We start from the raw sequence: 27079 nt of genomic DNA, 5'->3' as shown, positions 1-27079 counted from the left end.
AAATTGAGTTCATTCTTTCCCAATTTTTGAAAGCACCTGCAATAGAAGATACATGTTACTTCATGGATATCATCGATGAATGCATAAAAGAAACGGAGTTAGAAAAAGACAAATCATCTGACTATCTTGTAGAAGACAAACTTAACCAATGTTTAGCAATAACACCGGACCCTACGCAATGCCTTAAGAAACCAACCTTAGACCTGAAAACACTTCCCAAGAATCTGAGATATGAATTCCTAGACTTAGAGCTTGAACGACCAGTGATAGTTAATGCTGACCTAGGAAAGCTCGAAACAGAAAAACTCCTGCATATCTTAAGAAAATATCCAACCGCACTAGGTTACAACATCACCGATCTTAAAGGAATAATTCCTTCTATTTGTATGCACCGCATCATGTTAGAAGAAGACTGTAAAACTTCTAGGGAACACCAGAGAAGACTAAACCCGATCCTGAGTGAGGTAGTGAAGAAGGAAATAACCAAGTTATTAGAGGCAGGTATCATATATCCTATATCTGATAGCAAATGGGTTAGTCCTGTACACGTAGTACCAAAAAAAGGAGGTATAACAGTCATTGAAAATGAAAAAGGAGAAACTATAACCAAACGAATCGAATCGGGATGGAGAATGTGCATTGACTATAGGAAACTAAACAAAGCAACCCGAAAAGATCATTTCCCTTTACCCTTCATTGACCAGATGTTAGAACGATTAGCAAAACATTCACATTTCTGCTATCTACACGGTTACTCAGGTTTCTTTCAAATACCAATTCACCCTGATGACCAAGAAAAGACAACGTTCACGTGCCCTTTTGGTACCTTCGCTTATAGACGAATGTCGTTTGGCTTGTGTAATGCTCCTGCAACTTTCCAAAGATGCATGATGGCAATATTCGCCGATTTTCTAGAAAACATCATGGAAGTATTTATGGATGACTTTTCCGTATGCGGACAAAGCTTTGAAGAATGTCTTGAAAACCTAGAGAAAGTTCTAGAGCGATGTGTAAGAGTAAACCTAGTACTTAATTGGGAAAAATGCCACTTTATGGTACAAGAAGGAATTGTTTTAGGACACATAATCTCAAATAGAGGAATTGAAGTAGACAAGGCCAAAATAGAGGTAATCGAAAACCTTCAACCTCTGAAGACTGTGAGAGAAGTACGAAGCTTCTTAGGACATGCCGGTTTTTACCGACGATTCATTAAAGACTTCTCTAAAATAACTAAACCGTTGACCGGATTATTGATGAAAGATGATGAATTCATATTCGACAATAAATGTTTAGAAGCATTTCAAACGCTTAAACAAGCACTGATCTCCGCACCCATAATGCAGACACCAGATTGGAATGAACCATTCGAAATAATGTGTGATGCCAGCGATTACGCTGTAGGTGCTGTTTTAGGACAACGAAAGGATAAAAAGCTTCATGTTATATATTACGCAAGTAGAACTCTAGATGAAGCACAAATGAATTACGCCACAACTGAGAAAGAACTTCTAGCAGTAGTGTTTGCGCTAGATAAATTTCGTTCTTACTTAGTCGAAGCCAAAATAATCATCTACACTGATCACGCTGCTATCAAATACCTCTTAACTAAAAAGGATGCAAAACCTAGACTCCTAAGGTGGATCCTGTTACTACAAGAGTTCAATTTGGAAATCAAAGACAAGAAAGGAACTGAAAACGTAGTAGCAGATCACCTCTCTAGACTTGAGAACCTTGAACTGGAAAGAACAGCAATTAACGATGATTTCTCGTACGATAAGCTTATAGCTACTTTAGAAGAAAATAACACTGATAAACAGGTAGAAACTACCTTAGCAATATCTGTTACACCGTGGTACGCTGACCTCGTCAATTATTGAGCTGCCGGAATAGTTCCATCTACCTTATCCTACCAACAGAAGAAACGATTCTTCTACGACATAAAACATTATTACTGGGATGACCCCTTACTTTTTAAAAGAGGTCCCGATGGTATTTTCCGTTGGTGTATACCCGAAGAAGAGGCAGAAAGTATAATCCAACACTGTCACTCCGCTCCTTATGGTGGACACGCAAGTACATCCAAGACCTGCTCTAAAATCCTACAAGCCGGTTTTTATTGGCCAAGTATATGGAAGGATGTGCATGCAGCTATTAAGAAATGTGACAGATGTCAACGCACAGGAAACATATCTAGACGTGACGAGATGCCACAAAAGGGCGTTTTGGAAGTAGAGATTTTCGACGTGTGGGGAATAGACTTCATGGGACCTTTTCCATCCTCTTTCGGCAACAAATACATACTCGTGGCAGTTGACTACGTATCAAAATGGATTGAAGCTATAGCTTCCCCAACTAACGACACACGAGTAGTAATTAGACTCTTTAAGAATATAATATTTCCAAGGTTTGGTGTCCCAAGAATAGTAGTTAGTGATGGTGGATCGCATTTCATATCCAAAGTACTCGAAAAACTACTGCTTAAGTATGGCGTAAGACATAGAGTAGCGACACCTTACCACCCTCAAACCAGTGGGCAAGTGGAAGTATCTAACAGAGAAATCAAACATATACTAGAAAAAACAGTCGCAACTTCAAGGAAAGACTGGTCATTGAAATTACCAGAAGCTTTATGGGCATACCGAACTGCTTACAAAACACCCATAGGGACAACCCCATTTAAGCTAATTTATGGAAAATCCTGTCACCTCCCGGTAGAATTAGAACATAAAGCCTATTGGGATATTAAAAATCTAAATTTAAACTATAAAGTCGCCGGTGAAAAGAGAATCCTTAATATAAGCGAATTAGAGGAACTCAGAAGAGATGCTTACGAAAATGCCAGAATCTACAAAGAAAGAACCAAACAATGGCATGACAAGCGAATATCGAGGAAAATCTTCAAACAAGGCGATAGAGTCCTTTTATTTAACTCCAGACTAAAGTTATTTCTGGGAAAACTACGATCTAGATGGTCAGGTCCTTTTCAAATCACCAATGTTTTTCCCAGTGGAGCAGTAGAAATTAAAGGCAAATCTATGGAACCATTTACCGTAAACGGGCAACGTCTAAAACATTATCACTATACAGAAAACAATGAAGATTCGCAAGTCTTGCATTTAGACGAAATGCCTCCAGAAATTATAGATTATAATTGATTGTTTTTATGTCGAGCTTGCGACATTAAACAAAGCGCTTAGTGGGAGACAACCCACAATTATTTTATTATTTCCTTATTCTATTATTATTATTTTTCTATTTCTTCCTTAATTATTCTTTTAATTTCTGTTTAGTATTCATTCTTAATTTATTTTAATTTATTAAAAACTTTTCTCTTCTTTCGGCATTCGGCCAAATCCTGACTAAAACTCTTGTTTTTCTTTTCTCTAGCTAACACTAACCTGATGGGACATATTGATCGTACGGGTATCAAATTCAGAGGAACAGCTCAGAAACAAAAGTTTGAGGAACTAGCCACGAGAGAGATGCTACCTAGCCTGTATGCTGATGATTGGGCAATGACTGCCCTTGGACTAAGACAAAGTGTCCTGTATTTGCTGAATCAGATAGGGTGGGAAACCGCTCCTATCCGTAGACAATCTGTCACTTACCGGAGACTGACTCTAGAATTCCTTAGTTCTCTGATCTATCTACCCAGCCATGGAAAAGGACTAAGCAGAGGTTTTATACAGTTCAGAATGTTTAACATGGAGTACCAATTTAATATTCAAGATTTTTCCAACCTTTTAGGCTTCCCTACATCCTTTGACACATTCACAGTGAGCCAAGAGGAACTTTTCGAATATAGAGAACTCGAACACTTTTGGGGTAACTTGACTGGAAATGACGATCCCTATGAACATGAGTTTCTCTCTGGAAACATACATAACCCGGCCTTCCGTTATTTCCATAAGATCCTAACCCACACCTTATTTGGGAAGAAGCCAAACAGTACCACGGTTTCACGTGATGAACTCTTCATCATATTTTGTGCTTCTCAGAACCGTCCAGTAAACGGTGCCACTTTTATGTTAGCAAATTTGGACCACCTTATCCAAGATGAGCGAACACCAATTCGAATAGGCGGTTTGATAACTATGATAGGTAATGCTATTGGATTACGTCAGCCTATGCTTGACTTAAGCCCTTTTTGTGGCATTACTACTATGAGTATACCCTTCCTCTTCAACACTTTGTTTATAGCAAACCTAGGGTCTGATGAGTTTGAGCTTATTATTGATAACCAAGTTCTTTGCCTATTCACCATGCCCGATCCTAGGACTAGTGTTCATAACCGCAACAACTGGCTCTACAACCTGAACGAAACCCCCTCTCCTGCTAGATCCACTGAATCCATCCAGGACTATGAGATTTGTGATGACTATGAGATTTATGATGACCAGATTCCTTATGCTAAATCAGATCCTCAGACACCATCTGGATATTATGATATTGATCCTCCTCCTCAACCTGCTCAGACCGAAGAATCGGCAATACCCGACCTTAGACATCATATGCCCGGAACTGATTATAACACTGCCATGGAAGCTTTGATGTCAAAACAAGATGCCCTCAGAGAAGAATTCACTAGCTTGAGGCACGAATTTCTGGGATACATGAACAGTATGATAAACCAGTTTCACGAGTTGCTATACCGTGTTAACTCCTTTGCTCCTCCGGCCAGAGATCGTGCAGATGGATAGAATTTATTTATTTTTCTTAGTTATTTAGTCTTAAGTTAGATTAATTATTTAATGTTATTTCAAATTATGTTCGTATTTGTTTCTCTTTCGCACTTTTTGTTTTTCTCCATTGTTACATTATGATTATTTTATTGAAGCTATTTATTCATTTTATTATGTAATATCTATTATGCTCTCTACTGTTGTTGCCTACATGACTTATTAAAGAACAATATATTTATGCATCATTGTGCAAAGTAGAATGACGTGCAAGAAAATTAGATAGCAAAATAAAATAATCTGGAGCAAAAAAAATAAAAAAAATAATATAAAAATAAATTACCACGTTATTCTGAAGAACGCTAGCTGAAGCCATGCCAAAAAGACTGTGTGACGAGCGTCACACAATCTATGACGGACGGCATGCCAAGTACCTGTTACGACCGTCACGCCCCTGTGACGAGCGTAACACCTTTCTGACTAGGTGAACATTACAGTGCCGTTGGAGACGAACGTTACACCCTTTCACTTTTTACCTACCCCATTTATTCCCATTAACCCACACCTATTCACTTTTCAACCACCTCCTTTCCAACTTCCAAATTCTTTTCCTATAAATACCCATCAAAACCCCCCTCCATTCACCACAATCCACTCTCTAATATCAAATACATTTCTTTCCTTTATTACTCCTTTAAATTCATTCATCAGTATGGCGGGAAATCAGAATTTCGGAAATATCATCTTCTGATCCGGAGATGAAAACTATCAAAGGGAGCAATTCAAGCGCTTTCAACAGCGAGGCGTCATCTCTACCAGGTATCCTGATTCAACTTGTTTACAACAATTAGGATTACTTCAAGGTATCGAGTGGATGCTCCGCCTTGCCGATCTAACCTTTCTATGTACGCATAATCAACCCACCTACCCATCCCTAACCTTAGAATTCTTAAGTTCATACGCGTACAACACTCCAGCCGGTGAGGACGAATTCTTAACCGGTACCGCAACCTTCCGTATGTTCAACACCGAGTACTCCTTAACCCAAAACCAATTGAGTACCATGCGATAATTTCCCACAGAAGGTCAAGTCTACCCCAGAATCCCTCCAAACCTAAACTGGAGCACAGTTGCTGCTTTCGACCTCTTTAGGAAAATATCCGGAGTAGATGCCAACAACTGGGAAGAGCTCCTTGTTTCCCATATACATAACCCAACTATACGGTACTTTATCCGTATCCTACAAAACACCGTTTTTGGAAGACCGAACAACAGCAAGGTCAACGCAAAGGAACTCTTCTTCCTCGAATGCGTTTTCGAACCGCAAGCTAAGGTAAACGCCGCCTCCTTCCTATTTCATCATATCCGCACCTTATGCGCTAGAGGCCGTCAACCTTTTGTAATTGGTGGATTAATAACCACCATAGCACTTGGCTTAAACCTAGGGGACCGACTCCAAACTTTAGAATCTTTACCTCCCCTATTTATGGATATAGGCTACTGTCGGTCCAACCGCCTAATAAAGAACCGAATAGGCGGAAAATACTACCTTATGGTGAATAACCAGGCCGTCCCAAGCGTTGTTCTCCCCAACATTTCCCTAACCGATGTCACCAATCCCAACCGCCATCTCTATGATCTGAATGCTCCCGAAGCTACCGAGCCTTCGCATACAAACCCGTCTGCAGACGAGTTCGAAGAAATGGAGCAAGGTGATAACGCTCCTGAACAACAATCAGTCCCGCTCAACCCTTCCGATACTGCAGCTGGCCCATCCTCCCGACGTCGTCGACAAAGAAGGCCTGCAACCAACGACGACATCATGGATGCTATTAATGGTATGCAAGCACAAAATCTCGAAATGATGCAAATGATGCGCCAAATGCAACAACAGCAGGTAGAGAGGAATACCATAACCGATCAGCGGTTCACTGAGTTGTTTAGCAGGTTCGACAACTTAGACTTACGTCAGCGATCACCAGGGCCAAGAACAAGAGGCGGAAGGCAACCTTAACTTTTCTTTTTTCCTTTCTTTTTTGTATTTCATTTCTTTTCCTTCAAACATTGAGGACTATGTTTTATTCAAGTATGGGGGGGGAAAACCATGTTCTTTCTATCCTCCATTTTCCTTTTCAAGTATGTACCTTTCTTTTCATTGTTATTTCTTTTCATTGTTATTTCCCTTATATAAAAAATATATATATATATAAATATATATATATAAATATATATATATATATATATATATATATATATATATATATATATATATATATATATATAATAAGAATAATTTATTTTAAGTCAAGTCCCGAGTGTGAAAATTTCGTATTATCTATTCCCCTCAATTTTCTTGAGCCATAACAGAAATTTAACACACCCAGTAAGTATAAAAGTTGCTTATTTTATAAAACTTGAGTGAAATCAAGACAAAAATTATTACCATAACAACGCTCTAAGAACCTCAACATGTTAGATCAGGATAAGTACCTATTATACCAATCCCTTGAACTTTTAGTTTTATAGTAACCCCGAGTAGTTTCCACGAGAAGTCAGCACCATCTTAATAGCAAACTACGTGGAGAGCCGATGAATATAAGTGAATGATTCCCAAAGTAACATAAAATATATATATATATATATATATATATATATATATATATATACATATCAGGAAATGCACTAATTAAGTTAGGTGATCCTTACCAGATCATTTAATCTAAAAGTTGCAGATCATACAAAAGCATAATACGAGAGATCCATTATGAGTTGGTTCAGTAGGTATCTGGTACTGAACTTGGTAGGGCGGACTACGGTCCGATCCCCCGCAATTTGCAATGGACTTAATAACGAAGTTATCCGACTTATGTACCAGAACTTCTAGCTGAAAGGGGATCAGAATCACTAACCGGTTACTCCACTATGTGCGCGAAAAGATAAAGGGCTTAATGTGATTTCGCTAGAATGAAAACGGGTGAAATAAGAGTAAAGGAGCTAGGACAGCTATAATGGCATTACTTGAACTGGTTTGCATAAGGTGATATTATCTGAGGTTGTGACGGTGGTTGTCGATGTCAAGATTAAACTCAAGTCACTTCTAAACAAGGTTTACATGCAACCTAGTACGAATTGATGTGTGTTTTGAAATTTCATCTGGATAAAATTTTTAAAACAAGTTCTATACCGTATTTTGCTTGAGGACAAGCAAAGATCTAAGTATGGGGGAGTTTGATAACATGAAATTATATCACATTTTAGGACTTAATTCAATTAAATTATATCATCATTTACTTTAATTTATTTCATTTTATCAGATATTACGCGGTATTTCCTTTCTATTTATCTCAGGTATCTATTTGAAGCAAAAGTAAAAAAAGGAAGAAAAGGAGGTGCAAAAAGAAGTTTTTGGAAACAAATAGCAAAAGCCAAGCCCAGCCCAAAGAAGGCACAGGCGTTGTGCCTGTGACGAGCGTCACAGAGGCTGTGACGAGCGGCACGCTGTATACATGCCTGTGACGAGCGTCACACATGGTGTGACGGACGTCACACCATTCCCCTACATTTTTGCCTTCAGAGACGTTGAGTCCTATTTGCACGCTGAATCCTATTTCCACGCCTATACCTCCGTTACGTGAAGACCCTTCGACGCGGACTACTTCTGAAGACCGTTACGGAAATTGCCAATATAAATACCAGCTTTGCAAACCCTTCCTCGGTTCCACGCTCCCAGACAGTTTTCCAGTTTTAGTTTTTCTTTGCATTTTTTCTTTTTCCAACAGCTTAAGCATATTCCTTATAGTACCTCTTTTATAATTGTTATTTTGTTTCTTTAGCAATTCTATTTTCTTTTTTAGCACTTAATTAATTTTTCGCACAATAGTTTCTACACCGGGAACTATTGTGTACCTTTTAACGGATCTAACCTTACGTTAGAATCTAGTTTTTTTTATTCCTTCGTTTTATTTTTCTGCCTGATTGAAGAACTCAAGAACAAATCCAACCGGTCTGTGGTGGAGTGTTCAAGACTGCTATTTAATTATTCAGGTTCTATATTTATTTGTTGAATTTATATATGCTTGTTTTTACTATTAATTTATACTGTTTGCCTGCGATGAGTCTGTTTATGCATGATATTTATTTAAGTCTGTTTAGCATGTCTGGCTAATTTATTTAGGTATCGGTATGTAAAGTAAGCGGAATGAAGGAATCAAAACTAAGTTGGTTTATTTAAGTTTAAAATTAAAATCACTCTTTATACGGTCTCAATTTACAGGTTTAATAACAAAGTTTTTGTACGAAAGTAAAAGACATAAAGAAGTTAAAATCAATAGAGCGAGAGTTTGATGTTTTGACTGGACAGTGTAAATTGGACATTAATTCTAGATCAGGGCGAGAGCAATTTTTAGAGTTAATTAAATTCTAACCTTTTTCAAAAAGTATTTTTAAAGATTGAATGTGAGGGCGAGAGTTAAGCATTTGAATTTAATTATATAACCTAAGTCAACAGAGCGAGAGTTTGAGATAAGGGTGTTTAAACGATTAGTGTTTTCTTAAAAAGATTTTCTACGGATTCTATTGTTTTCAAAAAGTGGTTTTTGACTTGACTATAAGTGACAGCTACGTTAATATAAAATCATAGTTTATTCAACAGAGCGAGAGTTTGAGATAAAACTTTTAACCAATAGCGTTAACTGAAAAGATTTATTTTTAAAACCAAGAAACCAATAAAGAATTGATTCCCTAATTACGACGAATTACGTACCGATATCCGCTTATTAGATATTAACTTTAGATCCTATTTTAGTTTTTTTCCCCCAAAATTCAAAGTATTACCTGCCTTAGCTTTACGAAGTAACCTTAGATAACGGTATATCGATTCATAAGTCCCTGTGGGATCGATATCTTTTAAAACTACGCGATAGAACTGTGCACTTGCAGTTTGTACCTCAATTCGACTCATAAAGTCGAGCGATCAAAGATCCCTCATGGCATCATAACATTGCATTTGCATTGCCTCAAGGATCTTTAGCATCTTGGTTCCCTTTGCCTTTGGGTGGGACTCCTTGTGATTGGTCTGAGATCACCAAGCATGCTTGAATTATATATCATTGTTTCTCTTACTTTTGTTTACTAACCAAAAGCACAAAAATGTGTCACTAACATCTTTTGTTTGAAGCTTGAGTATCATCCAAGAAACTTTGTGGGATCTATTTAGATGATCAGTCAACACAAGGGAATGGCTTGAGATACTTCCAACAGGTTCAAATGGGGTCTATTCGTCAGTCAAAACGTTAATCTCGAAGGAGCAAAAGTTTGTTCATGAGCTATCATGCTTGCTAGGCGAAGCCCACGTGTTTAAAAAAAAAAAAAGAACGAAAAACGAAAAAAAAAAACGAAAAAAGAAAAAAAAGAAATAAATAAATAAAATATAACAGAAATTTTTTGGACTTGGGTCTCTCTCATTTGAGCCCACAGATCCACAAAAATCAGGTTATAAATTCAGAGTTTCAGTTAAACAAAAATGCATTCTATTCCTATTACCCTGGCAGGAAAAAGATAGTGAGAGAAGAGCTAACAGAGTTCAGAGCAACCTCCAGAGACTGAAGGGAACTCATCGGCAAAGAACCAATTCCCTCTCATATAAACCCTCAGATTGCTTTGCAAACCCAACCGGGCAATTCAATTTCACTCGATCTCTCTAGTCAGGTTTGCCTTATTCCCATTACTTTATGCTTTTAATTTGAATGCTCTGAATGTATGAGGTATTATGGATGAATTTGATACCCTTTTGATGCATGTGTTTGACAAGAGGTTTAGGCCTTCTACCCTTGGTTGCTTTTTGTGAGCTTTTTTTGAATTTTAATGGCATGATTCATGTGGTTACATTTTGATTTGGGGGTAACTCTTAATTACCCTATCCTGTTTGCTCTAACCTGTTTTGTGTTTGTTATGGCATTGTTTTCTCCTAATTCCGTCATATTACTCTAACCTGTTTGTTGAGTTTTTGTGAGGGCTCACATACTCTTGCAGGGATAGCTTGCTTGGTGTTCCACTTTATTTGTGGGGTACCACCTGGAGGTCTATTCCGATTACCTGTACTGACTCGCTTTCTTTGATGGTATTTAGCTTGGGAATCTCTGGGTTCTTATTTATCTAATTGTTGTTACTTTGGATCTTTATCCGTACGGTAGATCTCTCGACCCCTTTACTTTTCCCGCATGTTACCGATTTCTTAGGTTTCGTATAGCCTCTCGTGGCATGTCATTTAAGGTAGCGCGGTTCCTTCATCTAGGACTGCCTTTTTGCATGAGCATCCCTAAACACCCCAAACTCATTGATTTTTGTTCTCCTAAGAACACGTTATCTCCTTCTACTACAGGCGAGTAAGTCTCCAAAGGTCGAGCATCCGGTAGATTACGTAGTAACGTCGTTCACCCCAAAACACAACCCTTACCCCGTAGGTTGTTAAACTACGTTTTGCTCTGATTTTCATCCCAGATGAGATACGTAGGCATAAGACGCGATGTCTTAGCGAGCACACTCCTCTTTAACCCATAGGTAGCCGAGCTACGATGACTCTGATTCTCAGATTCAGATGAGATACGTATGCAGTGGATGCGACATTCGTGCGAGTCATTTTCTTTTGACCCTTCTTTTAGTAAGTAGTACATTAGATAAACATACACGCTTTTCTCATCCCTTCAATCATGTTTGCACAAATAAATTTTCAAAAAAAAAAACAACAACCTTTGCAACAAATGTGAGAAGGGCTCCCTAGGAGTACCTAGGATGGTTTGGGTGCCTAATACCTTCCCATTGCATTACCAACCCCCTTACCCAGATCTTCAACATTTTTACTAGTTTTTGATTCGATAAAACTTGTAGGTTTTTTTCGCTTTCTAACCATTCCTTTGGATAAATATAAGTGCGGTGGCGACTCGGCTTTTATGATTTACCTTGGATTTAGTCAATATCTCTAATGGTAACGAATACCCGGCTACAGTTTAGCCTTTAGAACACGATCTAAACAGTTGTTCAGTAAAAGATCTCAACCAACCGTAGTTCCCCGAACTACGAATGCTCTGATTTCCTTATTTTACCATAAGGATACCTAGGCAGGAGATTGTTGTATCTTCGCGAGCACACTAATAAAAAACCTCCCCTTCCCCTTTATGAGGTTCTCATCAATTTCTATTTTCAAACCCAAAGATAACAAACAAGCATAAATTAACACTCAAAACGCAAATTAGAACTAAAAGGTTCCCGTTGAATACAACTGACGTAAGGGGTGTTAATACCTTCCCTTACGTAATCCACTTCCGAACCCGAATATGGTTGTGACGACCATCATTCCATTTCCTAAAGGTTTTATCAATATTTTCCTATTCCTTCATTGGGATAAATAAAGTTCGGTGGCGACTCTGTTCGAACATAATTTTTTTCCGCGACCATCGCGAGGAATCGTATTTTTTGAGATGCGACACTTGTTCTCAAGCAAAACTCTTTATAGCTCATGCAAGAAAAACCGTATCAAGCAGAGTTAATTCAAGGCAAAAAGGCTTATAAGTTCATTCAAGGAATGTATCGATAGGTACTAATGAATCAAACTAAGGATATTGTAGTGACACTTCCCGCAAATGCGGTCATAGGCTTCGTTCCTATACAAATCAATCCATATCACACCACCATACCTAAGCCTTATTTTCATCTTCTTCAAGTCCTTTTCATTCAGGTGCAATCACATTAAGCCCATTATCCGTACATACTCGTAGTAAGGTGACCGGTTAGTGATTATGATCTTAAGCACGAAGCTCTGGTACATAAGTTGGTGTAACCCCTTTATTTAACCCAATTGTAGTTGTGGGGGATTGGATCGTAATCCACCCTACCAAGTCCAGCACCAGATACCTCTGAACCAACCAACAATAGGCATATTATTATATTTATTTTTTATTTTTCTTCTGCATGTTTTGCAAACCTCTTCATTTTGATGGGTTAAATGACCGTGTGAGAGTCACCTAGCCCGAAATTTCATACAACTAGAGGATAAAGCAGAAATTTTTATGATCATTCACTTATTTTCATCGGTCCCCTACGTAGAGAATTCTTAAGTCGGAGCTGACTGAAAGGATAAACTACTTAAGGACTTATTTGGAACAAAAATTAGGGCTACAACATATGGGGTATCGGGATCGACTCTTATAATCATGAAGCCTACGGTGTCAAGACGATATCGTTTTTTAGAAAAAGTTTTCCCAAGTCTTTTACATCCTGTCATAAACCTTTCTTATAGCCTGATTATTCAAAAATACACTGTTTTCTTTTGCTCACAAAATTTTGGTAAGGCTAAAGAAATGGGAGAAGTACGGATACACCACACAGATGACTCGTCAAACACATGTTATTTTATTGAAAGAAAAGCAAACAACTAAAACACACAAAACATTCTAAAAATAAAACAAACTGAAAATAAAGGAAAGCGATAAAAATCTCCTCCCACACTTAAACCGAACATTGTCCCCAATGTTTCGATATGAGATAGGGTAGGAGTAACCTGAAAGAGAGAACTATGGCTGATCACCGGTATCGTCACCGCCCTGGTCAGGATGCCTGGGTCGATGACTCCTGCTACGAATACTAAGACCTTCCTGCAGCTGCCTAGAGCGACCTAAGAGAGACCCCTGGTTGGCTTCGATAAGTGCGAAGTGACACTCAGTAGCCTGTCGTTGGCGATGCTGCTCATTAGTGATCACAAGCAAGGACTTAGTGATAGTCCGATGTGCTTGCTCACTGCGCTGGGTCAAGAAAGATCACTAGCATAGTGTCGAAATTCTCCATCCTGAAAAGTTAGGTTAAAAACATAAGACACCTGAAATCGCAAACATTGCAACTGTTAGTCTAAACATAAATAAATATATATATATATATATATATATATATATATATATATATATATATATATATATATATATATATATATATATATATATATATATATATATATATATATATATATATATATATATAACATATGAAAATATAAATTGAAATAGTAAAAGTGAAGTAAAGGGAAAAGAAATCATGGGTTGCCTCCCATGCAGCGCTTGTTTAACGTCGTTAGCTTGACGATTCGAAATTTATATATCAGAGGTAGGAACCGGAGGGTCGATCAGATTATGGCCTGGGAATTCTGTGGGGATGTCACCTCCTTGATATTGCTTCAGTCTTTGTCCATTTACCACAAACGGATTACAGGAATTGTTCCGAATTTCAACTGCTCCAGATTTTAGGATTTTGGAAACCTTAAAGGGGCCTGTCCATCTCGAACGCAGCTTACCTGGAAAAAGTCGTAATCTGGAATTGAAAAGGAGAACAGAGTCGCCTATATTAAAGTCCTTTTTCATAATCCTTTTCTCATGCCATGCTTTGGTTCTTTCTTTGTATATAATGGCATTCTCATAAGTGTTCTGACGGAGTTCCTCCAATTTATGGATATCGAGGATTCGCTTCTCGCCAGATGCTAGGTAATCCAAAATCAGGGTCTTGATGACCCAATATGCTTTGTGCTTAAGTTCAGAAGGTAAGTGGCATGACTTTCCATAGACTAACTGGTATGGTGTAGTTCCAATAGGGGTTTTGTAAGCGGTTTTGTAAGCCCACAATGCTTATGTTAGCTTTTCAGACCAATCTTTTCTGGATATTGGAACAGTTTTTTCCAAGATTTGCTTAATCTCTCTGTTAGATACTTCCACTTGACCATTAGTCTGGGGATGATATTGTGTTTCTAGTATGTATTTTACTCCATACTTTCTTAAGAGTTTATCAAATATCCTGGATATAAAATGTGATCCACCATCACTTATGACAAGTCGTGGCACTCCAAATCTGGGGAAAATATTGTTTTTAAACATCTTGATGACTACTCTTGTGTCGTTGGTGGGTGCGGCTATAGCTTCTATCCATTTGGATACATAGTCGACGGCTACCAAAATATACTTGTTTCCCATCGAAGATGGAAAAGGTTCCATGAAATCAATACCCCAAACATTAAATAATTCCACTTATTGGATGTTCTTCAAAGGCATTTCGTCGCGTCTTGAGATGTTTCCAGCGTGCTGGCACCGGTCACATTGGACAATATAAGTATGGACGTCATGCCATAGTGTTGGCCAATAAAGACCAGCTTGAAGGATCTTAGCGCATGTCTTGGATGTGCTTGAATGTCCACCATAAGGTGAAGAGTGACAATGCTCTATGATATTTCTAACTTCTTCTTCCGGGACGTAACGTCGAAAGATGTTATTTGTTCCTATTTTGAAAAGGAGTGGTTCGTCCCAATAGAAATGTCTTACGTCTTTAAAGAACTTCTTCTTTTGTTGATAATTGAGGTCGGGTGGTATGATATCAGTGGCTAGATAATTCACAAAATCAGCGTACCATGGTACTCTGCTAATTTTTGAAACTGTCCCAAAGTTGTATCTATCAGGTTCAAGGGGAATGATATCTAACTTGGCTATCAATCTGTCATAGGTGAAATCATCATTTATAGGTAAACGGTCTGACTTCAAATGCTCTAGCCTGGAAAGGTGGTCAGCAACTACATTTTCTATTCCTTTTTTGTCTCGAATATCTAAGTCGAACTCTTGTAGCAAAAGGATCCATCTGAGTAACCTAGATTTCACATCCTTTTTGCTTAGAAGGTAACGGATAGCTGCATGGTTTGTATAGACTATAATCTTATATCCGAGAAGATAAGACCTAAATTTATCAATTGTGAAAACTACAGCTAGGAGTTCCTTCTCTATTGTTGTATAATTTAGTTGAGCGGCATCTAGGGTTCTACTAGCGTAATATATTACATGTATTTTCTTATATTTTCTTTGTCCTAAAACAACTCCTATAGCGAAATCGCTAGCATCACACATTATTTCAAAGGGTTGAGTCCAATCCGGAGTTTGTAAAATGGGTGCTGAAATTAGCGCTTGTTTTAAATGATTAAAGCGTTCAGAAAAAAAACAGAAGAAGGCGAAAAGTTAAAGGAAAAGAAGAACTTATATGAGTCGTGAGGAATCGTCGGCGATGCAACTCAAACCAAGTAGCCCTCTTCTCTCCTTCTTCGCTTGAAATTGATACGCCGTTTTGTTCATTGCTATAAATAAAAAAAACCCTTTGTTAATTTCTTAAAATCACAATGATTATTGGGTTTAAATTTAAAATTAGGGTTAGGGTTTTTAAAAGTTCTCTTACCGCTCGCCGTGTCGAATCCATTAACAGTTGAGAGGCGTGGTTGATTTTGAGGGTTGAACGGAGATTTGAGTCTCCGTCTTGGTAGGGACGCCGATCCGGTCGGAGGAAGAGGATTTAGGAAGAGCTAAGGCCAGATTTGGATTCTCCGGCCAAAAAAAGGTGGGATTTGTGTTTGGAAGTTTAGGTCTTGGGGTAGGGGGTCGCCGGAGAAGAAGGCGGCGCCGCCACATTTGGCCGGCCACCACAATCTTCTCCAGTGAGTTTCGGCCGTGGTTCAGGTCTGAAATTGCAGAGAAGAGAGAGTGATGGTTGAGGAGAGAGACACGAGAGTGCCAAATGAACACTCTCTCTCTCTCTCTCAAGAAACGGTTTTGTATAGTGGTGAGAGTTAATGCATGGAAGCCAAATGGCCCCCCAAGGACACGCCACGCGTGGTTGACTGTTGAGTTAACTAGGGGATCCCGTGTGGATCCCCCCACCGTATGGTAGTGTACCTTCTCCTATCCATCGCCTGATCTAAAGACCAAGTCATACTTCTTGATCTGACGGTCTCAGGCACCCCCACGAAGTCAACATAGTTGACCAGGCCTTAAGGGCCCTGTTTATTTCGTTTTGGGCCAATTCAACCTGGGCCCATACTCGTTTTTTCTAATAAACCCCCATCTGCCCAGTTTTTGGCAGTTTATGTTTGCGCTTGGTTTCTATCCCAAGGCCCAAACTATTTTATTTTAATTTTTATTTAGTTTTTTTTACTTGATTTAAATAGAGTTTTATAAATTAATTAAATTACTATTATCATTTCTAAAAAAATAATTAAAATTGTTTGATTATATTTTATTATTATCATTATCATTAGTAATTTCAATTATACAATTATTCACTTTTTTGGATTTTATGAGGTTTATGTGTGTCAATATTTATTTAGCCATTTGTATAAGTGTTTGAATTTATATGTGTGTTGTGACACATTTAAGACAAACCATTCCCATGCCATCAATTCAAAACATTTTTTTAACAAATTAAACTTCTCGATTCAAAGTCGAGCCCATTTTGAATGCCTTTGTAAGTCAACCGCTTCTAAAGCATCGCCATTAACCTCACATGGCTTACTCTTGGGCCTTCTTACAATGAGACCTATTCGGTTATTAATTAATCGAGTAGATGAACTATTCACTAAATAAATTCAACTCATTCACAAAATACAAATTTAAAACCTCGGTCCAACATCGAATGTTCTTTATTAAAATTAAATTAAAATACTCAATCACTATTAAATACTATTTCATTTAGAAATGAAAAAGGAGATGGTTTTGAGTCTTCAACTCCTCTCCTCGTTCATTTACGAACTCTTTTACTCGGTTAGTCGAATAATCGTCATCTCTAATCCACTTAAGCACAAACCCCGATTAAATAAAAGCACTTTCATAATAATGAAATGAAAAAGGAGATGACTTTGAATCTTCAACTTCTCTCCTCAATTGGTTGAATACGAGTTCTCTTACTCGGTCAGTCGAACAATTGTCATCTTTCCACAAATATACAACTTAATCAAATCATTTTTCTTAATAAAATATACTAAAAAGAAGAAGGTTTTGAGCTTTCAACTCCTCTTCTCAAATGCTTGGATATGAGTTGTTTTAATCAGTCATTCAATACTTGTCGTTCATTCTAAAATACGTCAACCATATACAACCTTATTTTTATAAATACTCAGATGAAACAGAAAGCGGTCTAGAGTCTTCTATTCCTTTCCCGATTATTAGGATACGAGTTGTCTTACTCGGCTATCCGAGTAATCGTCATCCATTCAAAATACCTTAACTATTAACAACTCCTTTCATAATAAAGGATGAAAAGGGAAATGGTCTAGAGCCTTTGATTCTTCTCCTCGACTATTAGGATACTAGTTGTCTTACTCGACTATCCGAGTAATCGTCATCCAACAAAATATCTTAACACATCAAATATATCTGTTCTCGCTCTCGTACGATTAAAACTAATTAAACAAAACACCCAACATATTAATTCAACTCGCCACCCCCGTGTGACCAAAACTCTTTTCAGAAAGAACACTGTTTAATCCTTTCTAATGTGCACAACAAACCAATGCTTAAGCCTCCGCCGAGAGTAGACAAGCCAACGTTTAGCCTTTAGAACACGATCTAAACAGCTGTTCGGTAAAAGATCCCAACCAATTGTAGTTCCCCGAACTATGAATGCTCTGATTTCCTTATTATACCATAAGGATACCTAGGCAGGAGATTGTTGTATCTTCGCGAGCACACTAATAAAAAACCTCCCCTTCCCCTTTATGAGGTTCTCATCCATTTCTATTTTCAAACCCAAAGATAACAAACAAACATAAATTAACACTCAAAACGCAAATTAGAACTAAAAGGTTCCCGTTGAGTACAACTGACGTAAGAGGTGCTAATACCTTCCCTTACGTAATCCACTTCCGAACAAGAATATGGTTGCGACGACCATCATTCCATTTCCTAAAGGTTTTATCGATATTTTCCTATTCCTTCATTGGGATAAATAAAGTTCGGTGGCGACTCTGTTCGAACATAATTTTTTTCCGCGACCATCGCGAGGAATCGTATTTTTTGAGATGCGACACTTGTTCTCAAGCAAAACTCTTTATAGCTCATGCAAGAAAAACCGTATCAAGCAGAGTTATTTCAAGGCAAAAAGGCTTATAAGTTCATTCAAGGAATGTATCGATAGGTACTAATGAATCAAACTAAGGATATTGTAGTGACACTTCCCGCAAATGCGGTCATAGGCTTCGTTCCTATACAAATCAATCCATATCACACCACCATACCTAAGCCTTATTTTCATCTTCTTCAAGTCCTTTTCATTCAGGTGCAATCACATTAAGCCCATTATCCGTACATACTCTTAGTAAGGTGACCGGTTAGTGATTATGATCTTAAGCACGGGGCTCTGGTATATAAGTTGGTGTAACCCCTTTATTTAACCCAATTGTAGTTGTGGGGGATTGGATCGTAATCCAACCTACCAAGTCCAGCACCAGATACCTCTGAACCAACCAACAATAGGCATATTATTATGTTTATTTTTTATTTTTCTTCTGCATGTTTCACAAACCTCTTTATTTTGCTGGGTTAAATGACCGTGTGAGAGTCACCTAGCCCGAAATTTCATACAACTAGAGGATAAAGCAGAAATTTTTATGATCATTCACTTATTTTCATCAGTCCCCTACGTAGAGAATTCTTAAGCCGGAGCTGACTGCAAGGATAAACTACTTAAGGACTTATTTGGAACAAAAATTAGGGCCACAACATATGGGGTATCGGGATCGACTCTTATAATCATGAAGCCTACGGTGTCAAGACGATATCGATTTTTAGAAAAAGTTTTCCCAAGTCTTTTACATCCTGTCATAAACCTGTCTTATAGCCTGATTATTCAAAAATACATTGTTTTCTTTTGCTCACAAAATTTTGGTAAGGCTAAAGAAATGGGAGAAGTACGGATACACCACACAGATGACTCGTCAAACACATGTTATTTTATTGAAAGAAAAGCAAACAACTAAAACACACAAAACATACTGAAAATAAAACATACTGAAAATAAAGGAAAGCGATAAAAATCTCCTCCCACACTTAAACCGAACATTGTCCCCAATGTTTCGATATGAGATAGGGTAGGAGTAACCTGAAAGAGAGAACTATGGCTGATCATCGGTACCGTCACCGTTGTGGTCAGGATGCCTGGGTCGATGACTCCTGCTACGAGTACTAAGACCTTCCTGCAGCTTCCTAGAGCGACCTAAGAGAGACCCCTGGTTGGCTTCGATAAGTGTGAAGTGACGCTCAGTAGCCTGTCGTTGGCGATGCTGCTCATTAGTGATCACAAGCAAGGACTTAGTGATAGTCCGATGTGCTTGCTCACTGCGCTGGGTCACGAAAGATCACTGGCATAGTGTCGAAATTCTCCATCCTGAAAAGATAGGTTAAAAACATAAGACACCTGAAATCGCAAACATTGCAACTGTTAGTCTAAACATAAATATATATATATATATATATATATAACATATGAAAATATAAATTGAAATAGTAAAAGTGAAGTAAAGGGAAAAGAAATCATGGGTTGCCTCCCATGCAGCGCTTGTTTAACGATGTTAGCTTGACGATTCAAACTTTATATATCAGAGGTAGGAACCGGAGGGTCGACCAGAGTATGGCCAGGGCATTCTGTGGGGATGTCACCTCCTTGATATTGCTTCAGTCTTTGTCCATTTACCACAAACGGATTACAGGAATTGTTCCAGATTTCAATTGCTCCAGATTTTAGGATTTTGGAAACCTTAAAGGGGCCTGTCCATCTCGAACGCAACTTACCTGGAAAAAGTCGTAATTTGGAATTGAAAAGGAGAACAGAGTTGCCTATATTAAAGTCCTTTTTCATAATCCTTTTGTCATTCCATGCTTTGGTTCTTTCTTTGTATATAATGGCATTCTCGTAAGTGTCTTGACGGAGTTCCTCCAATTTATGGATATCGAGGATTCGCTTCTCGCCAGATGCTAGGTAATCCAAATTCAGGGTCTTGATGACCCAATATGCTTTGTGCTTAAGTTCAAAAGGTAAGTGGCATGACTTTCCATAGACTAACTGGTATGGTGTAGTTCCAATAGGGGTTTTGTAAGCGGTTTTGTAAGCCCACAATGTTTCTGTTAGCTTTTCAGACCAATCTTTTCTGTATATTGGAACAGTTTTTTCCAAGATTTGCTTAATCTATCTGTTAGATACTTCCATTTGACCATTAGTCTGGGGATGATATTGTGTTTCTAGTATGTGTTTTACTCCATACTTTCTTAAGAGTTTATCAAATATCCTGGATATAAAATTTGATCCACCATCACTTATGACAAGTCGTGGCACTCCAAATCTGGGGAAAATATTGTTTTTAAACATCTTGATGACTACTCTTGTGTCGTTGGTGGGTGCGGCTATAACTTCTACCCATTTGGATACATAGTCGATGGCTACCAAAATATACTTGTTTCCCATCGAAGATGGAAAAGGTTCCATGAAATCAATACCCCAAACATTAAATAATTCCACTTATTGGATGTTCTTCAAAGGAATTTCGTCGTGTCTTGAGATTTTTCCAGCGTGCTGGCACCGGTCACATTGGACAATATAAGTATGGACATCATGCCATAGTGTTGGCCAATAAAGACCAGCTTGAAGGATCTTAGCGTATGTCTTGGATGTGCTTGAATGTCCACCATAAGGTGAAGAGTGACAATGCTCTATGATATTTCTAACTTCTTCTTCCGGGACGTAACGTCGAAAGATGTTATTTGTTCCTCTTTTGAAAAGGAGTGGTTCGTCCCAATAGAAATGTCTTACGTCTTTAAAGAACTTCTTCTTTTGTTGATAATTGAGGTCAGGTGGTATGATATCAGCGGCTAGATAATTCACAAAATCAGCGTACCATGGTACTCTGCTAATTTTTGAAACTGTCCCAAAGTTGTATCTATCAGGTCCAAGGGGAATGATATCTAACTTGGCTATCAATCTGTCATAGGTGAAATCATCATTTATAGGTAAACGGTCTGGCTTCAAATGCTCTAGCCTGGAAAGGTGGTCAGCAACTACATTTTCTGTACCTTTTTTGTCTCGAATATCTAAGTCGAACTCTTGTAGCAAAAGGATCCATCTGAGTAACCTAGGTTTCACATCCTTTTTGCTTAGAAGGTAACGGATAGCTGCATGGTTTGTATAGACTATAATCTTAGATCCGACAAGATAAGACCTAAATTTATCAATTGCGAAAACTACATCTAGGAGTTCCTTCTCTGTTGTTGTATAATTTAGTTGAGCGGCATCTAGGGTTCTACTAGCGTAATATATTACATGTATTTTCTTATATTTTCTTTGTCCTAAAACAACTCCTATAGCGAAATCGCTAGCATCACACATTATTTCAAAGGGTTGAGTCCAATCCGGAGTTTGTAAAATGGGTGCTGAAATTACCGCTTGTTTTAAATGATTAAAGGCTTCGATACATTTTTCATTGAAAATGAATTGAACGTCTTTCATCAGAAGGCCGATCAGGGGTTTTGTTATTTTAAAGAAATCTTTGATGAAGCGTCGATAGAAACCGTTGTGTCCAGGAAAACTACAGACTTCTCTAACTGTCTTAGGAGGGTTAAGGTTTTCTATAACTTCTATATTTGCTTTGTCGACCTCAATGCCTCTTTCAGATATTATATGTCCTAACAATATGCCTTCTTTAACCATAAAGTGGCATCTCTCTAGGATTTCTTCAAGATTAATGAGGCAATTCTCAAAGTCGAACCCACATACCGAGAAATCGTCCATAAATACTTTCATAGTTCCGTCGAGATAATCTGCGAAGATTGACATCATACAACTTTGGAAAGTAGCTGGCGCATTACTGAGTCCAAAGGGCATTCGTCTGTAAGCAAACGTTTCGTAAGGACAGGTGAAGGTTGTTTTCTCTTGATCCTCGGGGTTTATGGGTATTTGGAAAAATCCAGAATATCCATCCAGATAACAAAAGTAAGTGTGTTTGGCAAGACAGTCAAGCATTTGATCTATGAATGGAAGGGGGAAACGGTCTTTCCTAGTTGCCTTATTGAGTTTCTTATAGTCTATACACATTTTTGGGTACCACATGTACATGACTTACCCATTTACTATCAGAGATTTGATAGATTATACCAACTTCTAGAAATTTAAGGACTTCCTTCTTTACCACCTCACTCATTACAGGGTTGATCCTTCTCTGATGCTCTCTAGAAGGTTTTGAATCCTCCCCTAGCGAGATCCTGTGCATACACACGGATGGGCTTATACCTTTTAAATCAGAGACGTTATATCCTAAGGCAGAAGGGTATCTTCTTAAAACATTCAAGAGTCGGTTTGTCTCGTCTTGGTTTAAGGTGGCACTAACTATTACTGGGCGGTTCATTTCTTTATCCAAAAACTCATATCTTAGGTTCTTGGGCAATTCCTTAAGTTCTTGAGCTGGTTTTTGAGAGTTTGGTGAAAGGGCTGGAGTAAGATCCAAACATTCGTTAGTGTGAGGTTTTGTTTCCTCTAGCTCGTCATCCTTTTCATTGGGGTTTGAAAATGGTTTGATCATAGGTCCTTCTTAATCAAATTCCCTTATGCATTCATCTATGATATCAATCGTGTAACATGTGTCTACTATGATTGGTGCCATCAGGAACTTTGAAAGAATAAACTCTATCTTCTCATCTCCTACTTCGAAAGTTAATTTTCCTCTTTTAACATCTATTATAGCTCCGGCTGTTGAAAAAAATGGTCTACCTAAAAGGATAGGGATATCATCGTCTTCCTTGATATCCATGACCATAAAGTTTGTCGGGATGTAAAGTTGACCGATCCTAACGGGGATGTCTTCTAATATGCCTACCGGATACTTAAGAGATATATCGGCTAATTGGAGGGGCATCTTAGTTGGTTGTAATTCTCCTAAGTTTAACCTTTTACACACAGCTAAGGGCATTAAACTCACACTAGCGCCTAAGTCTATGAAAGCTTTGTCGATCACATGACTCCTTACAATGAAAGGTATAGAAAAACTCCCAGGGTCTTTCTCCTTCTTAGCGAGTTTATTCTCGGAAATAAAGTTGCATTCCAAGGATTTGGGATCGTCAAGCCTACGCTTGTTGGTTAAGATGTCTTTAAGAAATTTGGCGTAAGATGGAATTTGGGTGATGGCTTCGGTTAAAGGACTCTCTACATGAAGCTTATCTATTACTTTTATAAACTTTTGGTATTGGTTATTGATTTTGGTTTGTTTAAGTCTTTGCGGATATGGAATTGGTGGTTTGTACAGGGGTGGTGGTTTTAAGTTTTATCCTTGGCTTCTCCTTCTTGGTCGGTTTGTTTTTCGGTATCCACTGGTTCTACTCCTTGGTTTGTAGGTATATTCTCTTTAGAAGCTTTGGACTCGCTCATTGCTGGGTTATGAGGCCTTTCGTAAGTGGTACCACTTTGTAATGAGATAGTGTTAGCTTGCCCTCGAGGATTAAGTTGAGGTTGTCTAGGGAATTATCCTCCAGGTGTAGTTTGTGGGGTTTGGTTTTGTGCTACCTGTGAGATATGGGTTTCAAGCATCTTGTTGTGAGTGATTATCTGATCAACCTTGATCCCTAATTGCGTTATCAGTTCGTTTACGTGAATGTTCTGGGTTAGGAATTCTTTATTTTGCTGAGTCTGGCCTAATATAAAATTCTCCATGAACTTCTCAAGGTTAGACTTCTGGGGCACAACTTGCATAGGTTGATTTGGTTTTTGGGCTTGATAACTTTGTGGTCTCTGAGGTGCATAATTTTGGATAGAGTTATGGTTTTTATAGGAAACATTTGGGTGATTCTTCCATCCAAGGTTGTAAGTGTTTGAAAATGGGTTACCTTGGGCGTAATTCACTTGGTCGGTATTCAGGTCGTTCAAAAGGTTACATTTTGTCAATTCGTGTCCTTTAGATCCACAAAGTTCACACTCTGTATGGACTACCGCTGCGGTGTTAGTGTTTGTAGAAATATGTTCGACCTTAAGGGCTAAAGTGTCCATTTTCACCTGCATCATGTCCATAGAGCTTATCTCATGTATTCCACCTTGGGTCTCCTTTTTCTCTACTGATGCTCGTTCAGTTCCCCATTGGTGATGGTTTTGGGCCATATCCTCAATTAGGTTACAAGCTTCAGGGTAAGGTTTATTCATCAACGCATCACCAGCGGCAGCGTCGATTCACATCTTTGTGTTATAATGGAGTCCGTTGTAGAAGGTATGAACGATTAGCCATTGTTCTAGGCCATGGTATGGACAAACTCTTAATAGCTCTTTATATCTCTTCCAAGCTTCAAAAAGTGATTCTCCTTGGTTTTGAGTAAATCTAGTTATTTGGTTTCGAAGAACAACAATCTTACTAGGGGAAATATCTAGCAAGGAATACTCTTCTAAGGTCTTCCCAAGTAGTTATTGAGTTAGCTGGAAGTGAATCCAACCATGAACGTGCTCTATCTCTGAGGGAGAAAGGAAATAATCTTAAACGAATCGCATCAGGTGAAGCACTGTTGGATTTAAAAGTGTTGGCCAGTTGGATAAAGACTTTTAAATGTTGATTTCGGTTCTCAGTAGCGAGACCCGCGAATTGGTTTTGTTGCACTGATTGCAGTAAAGATGGTTTTAGTTCGAAATTGTTGGCAGGAATGAGGGGGTTTACTATACTAGAACTAGGTTCCTCGTCAGAGGGTTGGGCAAATTCCTTAAGAGGTCTCCAATCGCGATTCTCGGCCATAGCTTTCTTAATTCGGATGAGTAAGAGGCGTGTACGAGTGTAACGTTCGGGTTCCGCTAAAGGATCTACTAAATTTTCAGTACTACGAGTTCTTCGCATTTACCGGCTAATAATTCCTTAGTCTAGACGGTGTAGTGACAGGGTACGGAATTTGACGAAGTTGGTCCCCGGCAACGGTGCCAAAAACTTGATCGCTCTATTCGCAAGTGCACGAACCACGTCAGAGTAATACAAAAGAATATCGATCCCACAGAGACCAAATCGCCAATCTATCGATTTCTATTGTTACGATGTTTATCTAAGGCGATACAAAAGAGATATTGATGTCACAAAATAACAGTAAATAAAGGAAAATACAGTGCAGATAAAGATAGACTTGAATGCAATTCACGTCAATTAAACGATGTTTCAATTGTCTAAATAGAACTACTTATGGGGCAATATTTTCTACTCTTGAAAATAATCCATTTAACAGGAAGTGCCGCTTTCGCGTATTCAGAACCGAGTTTACCCTTAAATTAAGGCCTTTTATTGTCACTTGTAAAAGGTGTGCATAACGCTAAAGTAGTAAACTTATTTTTAAGAAATAAGACTCAAAAACTTAGTTGAAAAGTAATTTTGATTTGGAAAGTTTACCTAAGGAGTTTCCTGATTTTAAATCTATCAACGCGTCCGAAAACAGTTTCAAAAGTCTTTTTTCCTTAAAGTGATAAAAATTCCTAGTTAACTAAGCCAGGATGCTTTCACACTCCTTGAGTAGTTAAAACTAACCAAGTTTGTTTCAGAAAACTCGAATTAAAAATCAAAACAACCTTTAAAGCATTTCTACAGATTCAATATGTGAAACATCTCTTTAACCGCGATCCTTACATTCTAACCTTTGAAAGATTTATCCAGACATGGTAACACAAACAAATCCAACGATGTTGAACATGATGAAAAGAAGTTTAGAATGTAAGGCGTGAAAAACAAGTAAAGTGTGTAGAAAAATTAAAATGAGCAGTAAAGATAATAGAGGGAACCTTAAATAAAATAAAGACAATGACAAGGAATTAAATAAAGTAAAGCATGACAAGAAATTAAATAAAGTAAAGCGTGGCAAGAAATTAAATAAAGTAAAGCATGACAAGTAATTAAATAAAGTAAAGCATGACAAGTAAAATAAATAAAAGCGATTAAATTAGAACCTTCTCCAAACAGAGGCTTTAAATCTGGTACAAGGAAGATAAAACTTTGACTTTGAAGATAAAGACGATCGCAAAATTAAAGTGCTCCAACTCAATTATACTACGGTGCGAGATGTGACGGATTACCGCTTTTACAGATGATAATATAGTCTTAGTGTTGTAAACTAAGTTGGATCCTTTGGAAATGAACTAGAACGACCTATTTATAGAGGAACTCAGCAGCATGCAAAGACCATGATGCCCTTCAACTTCTCCTTAGTGGGAACCTGAAATGCAAAGGTGGCGCCAGCCACCCCTTCATGGCGCCCGCCATGTGTGTGAATGGGAAAGTTCATGGGATTATGGTGGTTTCCTCCTGGTTGAGGGCTGATGTGTCATGACTTCTCCTATAGCGGTCGCCGTGCATAACGCCATGTGTATAATATTTGCCGAAAAACCCTAATTTTTGGTCTTTTTGCTTCATTTCTTCTAAAAAGGTCCCGAAAGAGCTAACTATTTGAAAACAACATAAAAGAGAGCCTAACACAAGCAAAATGATAATAAAGACCTAATAAACATGTGAAATCCGAGTCAAAAACGCGGTGTGATTCAGTGTGATCAGTACATGATGAGGAATTAACTAC

At 38.1% G+C, this 27079-nt stretch overlaps 1 non-coding gene across 1 annotated transcript; it reads left to right on the top strand.

Moving 5' to 3' along the window:
• The first annotated feature begins 24780 nt into the window (after positions 1-24780).
• On the top strand, positions 24781-24887 carry LOC127134025 (small nucleolar RNA R71). The gene has a single exon (XR_007807807.1). It is a non-coding gene; the product is annotated as a small nucleolar RNA R71 (small nucleolar RNA).
• The last annotated feature ends 2192 nt before the right edge of the window (positions 24888-27079 follow it).

Source organism: Lathyrus oleraceus, chromosome 3 (assembly GCF_024323335.1).
Source record: "Lathyrus oleraceus cultivar Zhongwan6 chromosome 3, CAAS_Psat_ZW6_1.0, whole genome shotgun sequence".
NCBI lineage: Eukaryota > Viridiplantae > Streptophyta > Magnoliopsida > Fabales > Fabaceae > Lathyrus > Lathyrus oleraceus.
The sequence above is the reverse complement of the archived record's forward strand: the minus strand, read 5'-3'. Positions and strand labels throughout refer to the sequence as shown.